Below are 12,073 nucleotides of genomic sequence, written 5' to 3'. Positions count from 1 at the left end.
ATCCTGGGCAGTGTGTGTACGCCTAATTCAGTTTGTTTGCCTCGGCCGTCAGATACTTGGTAAATCTCCCTGAACCTACTGACCGATATTTAATACATTAAAATGTTGCCAGAAAAATGTGAAAGGGTTGATTTTTTCCACTAAATTATCTTCGAATGGCATGATCAATTAGGTGGTCGAACTATCTTGGACCTTTGCCACCTAATACTACAGAGTAAACAACTTCCATGGCTTTTACACCGGCCACTGCGCCCCAGGCAGCCATCTTGAAACGGCTGCTCACTGTTTTTGTGTGCGACGTAAGAAAGAGCTGATTATATGGGTCTTTGAACAATTAATTAACCGCTTTATCAGTAAATGACAATATGTACAAATAGGATAACCAAGCAGCTAACATCAGAAATCGAGAATCGGTATACCACGCCCGCGAAGGTTGGGGTCGTCATCCATTGAGACTTGACGTCTGAATGAATGGTTATGGTCAATGATAAACTATGCTATACTTTAACTTAGCTTTATAGATTTCTTGACGCTATTTTCAGTTTAATATGAAAATAAAATGTACTGCAAAATTCACTTTACACCCAGAAAATAAAAAGCTTCGATGGGAAATGTCACAAAAACGTTAGAAGACTTTGTTCAAAATGTATTTCGCATGCGGAAAAAATACACCAAAGGAGCATTTTTCCTCTTAGTAACTTATATTATTAATTCCTCAAGTTATCTTAAATACTGTAATATTTTTCAAATGCTCATCTTGCAGGGATTATTCTTCCCAACACTGCCCAAATGACACAAAATGTATTCTCAACCACAAAAAATTATTTTGCCAAAATATGATCATTTTCGAACCGCGTCATTGTTATGAAAATAATGTTCGACTGTTTGTTATGATGACAATCGTCTTGACACTTTTATGGGCAGTTTATCAAATAAATCTGTACGGTGTGACAACAGGGTAATAAACAAAATGTGGATATAATGTCACTGGCGGCTGGGGCCATGTCATCCACGATCTTGCCAGACAAATAGTCTTTGTTGAAGTTTCAGAATGTATGAAATCGCATGTTAACGTAGAGTACAAATGAACTACATGCATTAAGCCAGGTCATCTGTCATGTTATAAAAGTAAAAAGGTGTGTCTTGCTTGGGAATGGTATTTTTATTCTAAGAAAAGCTGATATTGGTGAAATCTTAACGTTATGCTTACAAAACAAAAATGTAAGGAACAGAATTTAAAATTATCAACAAAATACTCGATCAGCAATTTCTTCCTGTGTGAAAAAATGAAGCATTAAAACGATCAAAATTCTGTTAAATATGTTTTTTATATCGATTTAGCTAAAAAGGGAAAACATATTTCTCCTATCTCGATAAGGTGTAGAACGAAACATTTCAACTTCACTAAAAAAACTATGACAGAGTGAGAGGATATTCTAAAGAAAACATAAAAAACAGTACCCTTGTCTATCCGAAAGGGATATAAAAAAAACTAAAACCTTTAAGCTTTTTTTTTTTTCAATTTTCGTAGCCTTCCTAATTAACAAATGGATATAGTAACACAGGTCATATCTATAACATAATATTTTCAGATTTTTTTTATTTGAACAGCAATTTTACAGGTCATACCGAACCCTCAGCATTGGTCATCTCGCGGTGATCAATACCTGGGAATTACACCCTCATTGGAACCCCGTCCTTGATGAGTGGTGTAAGCAACGATCTGTTCTTTGAGTGATGAAATAACACGACGCCAGCGTTGCCAGATTAGTTTTTCCACTCGAGTGCATTTCATCAACACAAAACAAAGACAGAAGTAGACGATCAATACGTAAAGTCAACATGTCCATGCGGTTTGATAGAATTATTCAGAGACACAGCTGAACGACGTGGTCAAGAGATGTCATAATTATTTAATTCGCTTAATTAGCAAATCTTATTTAGACAATTCTGTTAACGTTGTGACATATAATGTTACTAAGCGACCTTGATATTGTTCCATGTTAACGTTACCAAACTTTGCAGTGAATTGCCATTTCATGTACACTAGTGCACGCCCACACAAACAAAATATTGGACTATGAAATTTTGTATTCTGCGTCGAGTAAAAGTTAATACATACTAATTCTTCTTTTTATAGCTGTAAGTAAATGTGCGAATTTAACTGTATAATGCAGTCTACGCAACCCGAGTGTAATGTTAGTTATTACTGCAAAGCTGACATGAAAGATAAAAAACGATAACTATACCATTTCATCAACTGATGTACGCGCAGGAGAGCTGTCTCTTTTTTTGATGCGTTCAGGTGAACTATGTCTAAGCTCGACATGTTGCTTAAACCGCAATTTTTCAGAAATAATGGATAATGTGGCACCTTGAAATCCACATAAAATAAGTGTATCAGGCAGATGCCCGTAAAGATCAACGTAGATCGAGATGAAAAAAGAATCTCGACTAAATGCCAACAACGAGGAAATCAAGCAGGAGAAGTGGGCGACAAGTTGACGGAAATCTCGTTGTCCCTGACACTTCACTTCACTCACAATAGCCTGAATTCTCAGGAATTGCAAATGATGCAACCGATCCTGGTCAATACGGACCAATTACGATTACAGTGTCTCGTCTGGAATTCCATTGCTTTAACCAATATCCATACAGTTCACGAACGTGACATATTCTTTAAAATGCATCATTTCATTACCATCAAGAATAAACGGATTTTGTTCCACCAAATAAGCTTATTATTTTGCAAACAAAACAAAATTGTATCAACCATTATCTAAATATCTATCCATTAAATGTATTTAAACCATCGTAGACACACATATATATCGTTTACTTTTCTTTCTACAATACAGATGTATAATTGAGTGTATCACAAGTTTTTCATTTAGATTTTTTTTTTGGGGGGGGAGGGGGTGTTCAAGCGTAATGCATATCAGGAATAATAAAAAGAGACGCCAACTACTGCCTGACTAATGAAGATGAAAAAAACCAAGATAGTGTTATTAAACAAAAGAAGTTGATTGTAATCATATTGACCAGCTTTTCCTGGTTGACTTTCTGAACCTCGTGAACAAAATTTGATATTTTTCTTACTCGATGATGCTCGCAAATTCCAGGACGATGTATTAAATTCCCTTTTTTGGAGCTCACTGATTTGTTTCAAGCCTTTTCAGGGAGCAATGTCGATTCAGGAAATTATAGCGAGCAAATAAAACAGATATTTAATTGTTCTTTCAGACCGCAGCTTCGCATGAGCTCCTACCAGACCTCGATCGATGATATTTTTTCTCAGTAAAGCAATTCCCCGGAATAGCCTGGGGTACAAGCAGATAATACACTTTCCCTCATTTCCCCTATCTGAGCCCAAAGATGCGCGTTCGAGTGATGGTTGATTTTTAAGAAAATCCCATTGGAAATGAGGTCCTTTTTTTCATTTCTTAAAATGTCATCAATTTACCATCGCCGCTCATGCACAAGCCAAGATAATGACAATGTAAAGATGATATTTGCTTTGGTCAGAACAATCATCAAAAAGTATCACGCAAAGTTGCGAAATGGCTTTGACAGTGGTATCTCCTTTGTTTATTGCGGTGAAGTGTAGAGCCGCCGATGGCTGCATTTAACATTGACACACAGAGAGTCGAAAAGCTCTCAGATTTTGATATCATTAAGATTCAATTCTTTATGAGAAATTTCTCCAAGGGTCGAATAGGTCAGCCTTTTCTCTCCAGCAACACTTTACACCATCATAAATTGTACAAATTAAGCAAACTCTCATCTTGCAAAAAGCGTAGAAATCAAATATTTTCATTTGCGTTGGTCTCGAGTTTTTCGGCATAATTTCATTAAGCAGCATTTGCTTTAGTTTTATTATTCTCAAGGAGTCTTTCAGCCACTAGGATGACTACATTTGTCGCCAAAACGTATTTAACAGCAAATTAACAAGACGCTCGCGCTTTTTTATAACCTTAATTAATTAGTTAATTGAATGCTACATCAAATGCCGGATTATTATTAATCTGAGTATGGAATATTAAATATAACATTTCCAAGTGGAGAAAAAGTAGGGGAACTATCACTGCAGGCAGTAACGGTCAAGAATTATGTTTTATCCGCTGGGTTTCAGATTACGACAATTTCATCGCCACATAAGTGACACGAGAAGAAGAGGATATTTTTAAAACTGTTTAATAAAACATTACACACGTATACTTTATCTGGTCTGTAAATGATTAAAAAAAACATAAAATATAGAGTAAACGCATCAGTTTATCATAGGTTGAATTGAAAATCCACATATCAGGTAAATATTGTACGCGTTTCAAAGGCAAGTTTTGATGACTGATTAACAAGGTACAAAATAATTGCGTCTCTCCGCACATCTAGTTGACGGACAGACAGACTGATCGACAAAACTACTTCTCTTCTCATCATCGCCTGCTTAGGAGTTGGTGTTTCCTAGTAAACGAACATTAACTAATGCTCACAGATGGCGATTATTTCTTAAGATGAAATGGATCACATCAGTAAAGAACGTAGGTTTGAGATCGTTTTGTCGTGATGAGCATGCGAGACACCTGCTGTTCGGAGCCGCTGCTTCTGCACTACCGTTCACTCCTAATGACAGCTATTTCCAGGCGAGCGAGTTGTCTGTAAGAGCCTTGTGTTTGATATATTATGATTCATTAACTGGCTATTAGAAGACAAAATGAAGACAATAACATCTTTTAAAGGCTCATTCGCTTCTTTTCTAAATGCATTTTGTTCGTTTTCAGCGGACAATTATCCAGCTATTCCGACGCGCGAAGGCGCAACAGTCTCGTGAAACCTAATGCCTTGGCGTCTGTAGACATCTTAATTAGTTGACAAAAAGCACCAAAGTTAATTATTTTGTTTTCGTTCTGGGTTATGGATGAAAGATGCAGCTGACTACTCCTGGCTGCAAACGAAGCGATAGCTCTTTTTAATTAGCAGTATCTGCGTCATCACATGTGCGACGTAAGGTTGCATTGTAGGGCTTTGTGACGGTGTTCGAGTTTGTTAATGTTAAAGTCTTTTTTTTTTTTAGTGTCGGTAAATTATAATGGAGGAGGGAAGGAGAGGGGTAGGGGGTCCAACCGTTATTTCTTATTGTTCTTAATGCAAATGATTTGCAACCCTTTTGGCCATGAAATTCTGATTAATTGAAAAAATATATATAACAGGAGCTGGGCGATATCTTGATGCCCATCGGCTCAGAAATCCCCCGTTATGATATTGGCATTGTGCATTTGAAATGATGTCTTTGAATGAACGTCTTTTAAAACCTATAATTTATTTTGCAAACACTTTTCTGAACTGGCAATAGGCGCGCCACAATAAAACAAAACCAAATAAATGTTTTTTCGGGGAACAAAATGTTGATTTCCAAATTCATATAATAGTGCGGATTTATAGATTTTATGAACTCATCGCACAATTATGTTTTCGCATTGCTACTGAAGTGTTTTATCAAAAGAACAGTAATTGCATGTCAAGTTTAAGCCTTAAGCTTCTTCAAGTTTTCTTAAGAGAATCGTTGCAACCATGTCAAAGATTTTTTCCCCAAGCCCCTGTTTAATTCAGTATTAATTATCCATCCATGATAGAATACGCCCTTGAATCCGGCATCTCTGACCTTTCACGCCTCGGAGTAAAAATAGTTGCCTGGTTGAGTCAAAGTTAGTGTCTACCAGAGTCTTGTTACCACTTGTTCATTCATAGAAGAGAAATTACACTTAATTGTCCTGGGGAATTTGTGACAGAGTAATTCCCGAGATCAAAATTAGGGGTTAAAATTTGAATTGATCATTTGTCAAGTGAAAAGAATTCATAATCACCTAAAAAACGGTTAGCAGATGACTAACTTTGCTAAGTGATATTTGTGACTTTGAAAATTACCTATGCAAATATACAGACCTCCCTAATTCGATTTTCTACGCATTATATTTTATACCTAGAACAGACCTTTTTTTCTATTTTTGAAAATATGTACGTAGACATAAGGGTTCTTGTAAAAGCTTTCATAGTCGCACGCTCTACCTGATGATAGGAGATACATGTACTATGGATGTTTACGTACGAAAAATAAATATCACGCACTTTTTTTTGCATTTTTAAGATATCGGCTAAAAGCTTTTAAGTATTTTATCCGCCTTCTTTTTCTCACTTCATCCCTGACTTTTGCTCACGCAACAGTCGCTTAAATGTTAATCTAGTTTATTGTCTTTTTTAACAGAGGGTAAAAGGTAAACTTGATTTTCGAAAAACAAGGCAAGCAAGAAAATACCTTGGAAGGCGTATTCTGAGCTATGAATTTCTCATAAGCATGTTGCACAGAGAAAAAAAGTTGCATATTGATTTTTTTTATCTACTTCAGTAATCGTTAACTTAATTCTACAGTTGTATTAGTTATTACACCTAGCATTTTAAAAGAAATGCCTTTTCCAATGGAGCACCAATACCCATACAAAGTGCGTTGGGGCTTAGATAAAGATGTACTTTCAAAATATCGCACTGGCAGTGAACTGAGTTATGCGTCTACAAAAATAACGTATCTTGGAAATAACACTCGACGACCACATTCTAACTGAGTTATTCGAATGAGTAAACATTTTGCATGAGCCTGTTAAAGTACGAATGAAAGCGTTTAATCATTTTCAGTCTTCATGACATTGAAAAATGTTTTATGTGCATGGATAGAGCCTCAAATTGAAAAAAAATACTTTAAAGATATGTTATTTGAAATACAGCATAGTTAAGATTAAAAAGTATTTAAGTCAAATGCACGTAAAACATGGGAAAACAAGGCCGGGTAATTTATAATGTGAAACCTTTATTCTATTTCTTAAAATATGTGCTATTACAGTGAACCACTGTGTCTCCCAGCTTTGCAGGTAGCCCCTACTCCCCCCCCCCCAAAAAAAAAAAAAGCATAAAAATAGTATAACAAGTAAAACGAGACAATGCCAAACACTTTCCACCCCTGTGCCCAACATATTATGGCAGAATTGCCATTGTCTTCTATTTTCATAATTGCTGAACGGAGCGTGGCTTTTTTTATTACCCTTTTTTATTCATTCTTGTGTCCCCACCCCCTCCCCCCTTTAACAAATCCTGGATCCGCCAGTTTTTTTATCATATAAATTATTTTATCACCTGAGATCATATGGTTGAAATATCAGGTGTAATGACCTTTATGATTCAGCATAATCAATACGTTTTTGTTAACATGCTAAAATCTAAAAAGGTGAAGAGGACACACTGTCGGTGAAAAACATTTCTTAAAAACGGGTTTTCATTTTGTTTTCGATCTTTTCTATTTCAAAATTTAGGTAAACTTCACGTATTTCATTCAATCAAAACTGTATACAATTGCGTACGTTTTAGTGAGCATATTTTGAATCTCCGGATTGAAATATTTTATCGTCTCTTGCCTTTTCATTTTTTTATATTTTACTTTTTGCAATTTGTCCTGTTTGAGCGTTTTATATAGAAGAACCATTTTTGTACAAAGCTCATTAATTACAAACCGCACTTAAGTTTGACGTACGGTAAATTTACTTATTTCACCTTTTTAAGTCAAATATATTTGGATTTTTATTGCGCCTGGCATTGAACATCTATACCTAAATTATGATTGATTTTTTTTTTCTTTGGAGCTTTTCTTGAATATTTAAAAAAATATTTTATATCCCTGATCAAGCGCACCACATACAGTATTAATGTAGTACAAATATTAAAGAATGACAGAAATAAAGGCATCCTCTTCTCTTCAAATCGTGGTTCATTACTTCGGCAGCGTTTGCATTGTCAGTGCAAATATCATTATATTGTCTAAGCATTTCGAACATGTAGGTACTGCCTTCCTCTACCTAAGCTTTTCTCTGAACACCCTGACATACATAAATTTAGAAGGCTAAAGAGCAATGACCAAGGAGGGGTGGCACATTTTTAAAGATAAATGGGAAATTATAACGTTATCTTATGCCTATCTTAAAAACTATTTGAAAACTTGTAATCGAGTCTATCCAACACAACGTTTTGGAATAGATAAACACAACAAAGTCTACGGTAAATTGAAATCGAAATATGTTTTAAAATTTCATAAAAATATTTTGCAAAAGAAGTGCTCAGAATATTTTATTCATTTTTTTTGTTGTTGTTAAAAAGCCTAACTAACAGACGTAAACATTTAATTTTTAAATGGATCACCGTTTTTGAAGGTACATGTATTATATTCTTAACTCTCCATCTTTTCTTCCACTAAAATACATCTGACACCATTTGTCAAGTCATCCGTCGGGCGACAAAAAGACTTTTAATACAGCTTTCATCACACTGCGGCTTGCATGTTCAAGACTCGTTTTTCTAACACGCTTATCGAGCCGACCTACGTCTCAAGATGGCCGACTTTTCAGGGTCTGTTCTTTTTTAATTTCCTCCTACCTTGAACGGTTTAAAGGGCGGAGTGCTTAGTCTATCGTTCCTCTGGTGCAACCGTTTTACCTAACCAAGCACACGTGCTCGTGTTGAATGCTTAGTCTGGTCCGTCCACTAATCTTAAGTTTTATTTGATCGGTCAAGCAGACAGAGAGGTGGTCAGATATGGACGGTCAGCTGATTGGCGGTGGCCATACATTGCTAATGTGGTATTTTTGTGGAAGCATCGTTTAATTTATGTTACATTAGTTAAATGTAGACTGCTGTACTTTATATCTTCGAGATATCAGTCCAGTTAAAAGGGTATTTCCGATATTTTAAGCTACTTGGAATATTAAGCAAGAACCCTGTCCATAAGATATTCGATTGTATATGAAAGCATGTGGTGTATTTTCAAAACAGCCATATCGGATGTTTTCAAAAACTGGGGAAGTAAAGAAATATCTGCGAATTTTTAAAAATCCTTAATTAAGTTCGAAATTAATATTTAACAATCGTGTTGGCCTACATAACAGTAATACAGATTTTTTTGAGCATATCATGGTAAAGCCTAGGACACAGTAGACACGTTTTTTTTTAGTGGATCATAGGTGCATCCAAGCTAGCATAAGCGCCCATGTTAATCTTGCTCCTAGTTTGCAAAATCCTAGAAAAAGTGCGTGAGAGTACTCTTGAGTGCGTGCGTGTGACCACTCATTTTTGGATTGAAAAATGTAGCCATGGGCATTTTCAGTTACCTTATATGCGTTGTAGTTCGGATTCTGTCAAATGCACATTTGTTAATGCATGTATACAATAACGAAGAAACAAGGCAAGGAAACGCGCGAAACTGCATTACTTTGTCCAAAGGCTTATAAAAAATGTAGAATATTCTGAGCCATATCTATGACCGTTTCTATCGCTTTAAATAATCTTAAAGAACAAATTAATTGACGGGACAGAAATTCAAGTGACCAATGTCCAACTTCAAATCGTTTAAGAAAAAATATCATCAAATGTTTTTCATAATTCTGCAAAACATGTTTTTCTTCTTCATGTTTTCAGCATGCCACCTGGGTGTCAGAATCACACAAAAAATTCTTATTATTGTACGTCACAAACTTTTGCGTGTTGTTTTACAATAACAAAATGTTGAAAAGAGTGTACCAAGAAATGCATCATGTCAATTCTAAAGTGGAATCTCTAGAATAGAATCTTGGCTTAAAGCAAAATTTAGCGTTGAGAGGGTTGGGAAGGAACTAGCATGCTAGGCTTGAATTTATCTGTTATCTTTAAATATATATTTACTTTTCTTCCATATAGACTAATACCAAATCATTGCACTGTCCGTATTTGGTGATTGTGTATGTGCGCGCGCGCGTAAACGTGCATGTTTGGAAGTGTGGAGTGTGGAGGTGGTATACACTAATAAAATATACATTCTCTTCATATTTTTGTTATCAAAAATACTTTCTACGTGGCTTTTTACATCCAATCTAATCGGGATATTTAACGTTTTAATGTTGAGTATATTTTTGTAATTTACAATGACAATTGGACTTTAATCATATATGTTTATTGTATAGATACACCCTTCTTGGAATGCATCCATTTTTTTCCCGCGTGCTGAATTCCCTTCTTTTCGGAAGACCTGAAGGTGAACTGGACGTATTATTAAAATGTATCCTTGGAAGCTTCAAATTTTATGCCACTGGTGTGAAAATGGTCGATGAAACGCTATGAACATTTTATAACGTACAAAAGGTGTGTGGTTTTGTTATGTCTGCTTCGAATCTATCGCGTGGTAACATCGGTTGTTACTAACCTGAATCAAGATTTTTGATGCTCTATCATCAAGCTTTGTAAATAGCCCTAAAAAAAAGAATGCATGGACAAATATTTACTTAATCTGCAACATCATATCATGATTCTACATCACTTGTTGCAGTAATTTTGATTAAATCCGCAGTATTTACACACAGCATTAAAATATCTGAAGATAAAAGTGTGTGCTTCTTGTCAAATTGCTTTTTCCCGTCTACTTCAAATCTTATTTGCAAAATTAACTCGAGACATTGAAAATATTCTCAAACATGCCATCTAATTAATGACAAATCAAATACGCTTTACTATAATTTTGCTTGTGCTAACTTTTCACGAGACAAGAAAAAACTTTCTCCGATAAAGCCAGCTGTTTATACAGAAGATACATAAATCGTCAAGCCTATGTTTTTCTTTTATGGAAACGATGAACAAATTTGGATTATATGCCTGGATAAGGAATATTTTCTTTCATTATCGAAAAACAAATTTAACGACGTAAGATATAATCCGCTTTTATTTGGACACACATTTAAAAACCGTATGTCTAAATCTACTTGCGTCTGCAGAATAAAGAATTTTTTTCAGTTAAATTAACCTCTTCATACTCAGAAAAAACTTTCAACTAGTACATACAATAAATGAGTCAAACATAAATGAAAATATCTAACTGGTAGTCTGTAAGTACAGATTAAGAAATTGGTAATATTGTAAACGAGGGCCACCCGACACTTAAAAAGCAAATACAGCAGCACTTTTCAAATTCTCCTCAAACACAATCAATCCTCTGCGACTGGGCCAAATTGCACTATCATTGCAGTAGGTGTGACGACGCTTTGAGCCGTAAACACCACTTCGACATGTTTCAGTTATAGTAAATGATATATAATCAATCAAGCATTTACATGCCTATAACTGTAACAAAACATCAGATAATGATTCATGTATTTTGACATTTAAAATACCTCGAAATTTCTATCGCATTTGATGAAACACTTTTAGACGCAGTGAAGTGTTTTTATGGTAACCCTCAGCTGAGCTTGCAATCAGCAAAAAAAAACCTTGTTAGCTACTGTCGTTTGGTAAACTGCTATAGCAATGGACAGGGGCGAAAAGCAATTTTACCTTAGGGCCTAACTATTTTAAAAAAATCACAAAAGAAGCGAAAGAGGGCGGGGGCAGTGTTACCCTACCCCCCCCCCCCCCCCCCCCCACCACCACCACCACCACCACCACCACCCCTCCACCTGTTTCTGCGCTTGTGACTGCAAAAAAATGGGAGCGCTAAGCCAACCTAGCACTCCCGGCTCTCAAGCCTTTTTTATGACAAAATATCTATTAGTTTTTCTTGATATGAGAAGGTGATGACATAAAGATTCTGATGATCTGAAATGGGGGCTCCACATCAGAAATACGAAAGCCAGCTGCTCACTGGGTTTCAATGAAAGGAAAACAAAACACTCCCACCCACCCCCCACACCCCCACCCCCATCTTGCAGGAAAGAAGCCTTTCAATCCCTGATCCGATCTAAACTTGAGTACAGTTCCATAGTGGGATCCCTTTCACCAAAAAAGATATCGATAAAATTGTAAAGTTCCAAGTCAGGCAGCTCGCTTCATAACGGGTGATTATGCTGTCAGAAAACCAGGGTGTGTCTTAATAATGCTAGAGAACTTAGGCTTAACTCCATAGTGTAACAGGCATAAAGCTAACAGGCTAATATTCTTTTGTAAAATGATTATGTCATCTCTGTGTCACCAGGAATACCTGACCAAAATCCGCAGCAGCAAACGCAGTTAAAGCCAA

Source organism: Lingula anatina, chromosome 1 (assembly GCF_051362555.1).
Source record: "Lingula anatina isolate TDL-2025a chromosome 1, LinAna3.0, whole genome shotgun sequence".
Taxonomy (NCBI): Eukaryota; Metazoa; Brachiopoda; class Lingulata; order Lingulida; family Lingulidae; genus Lingula; species Lingula anatina.
Note: the sequence above shows the minus strand (reverse complement) of the source record.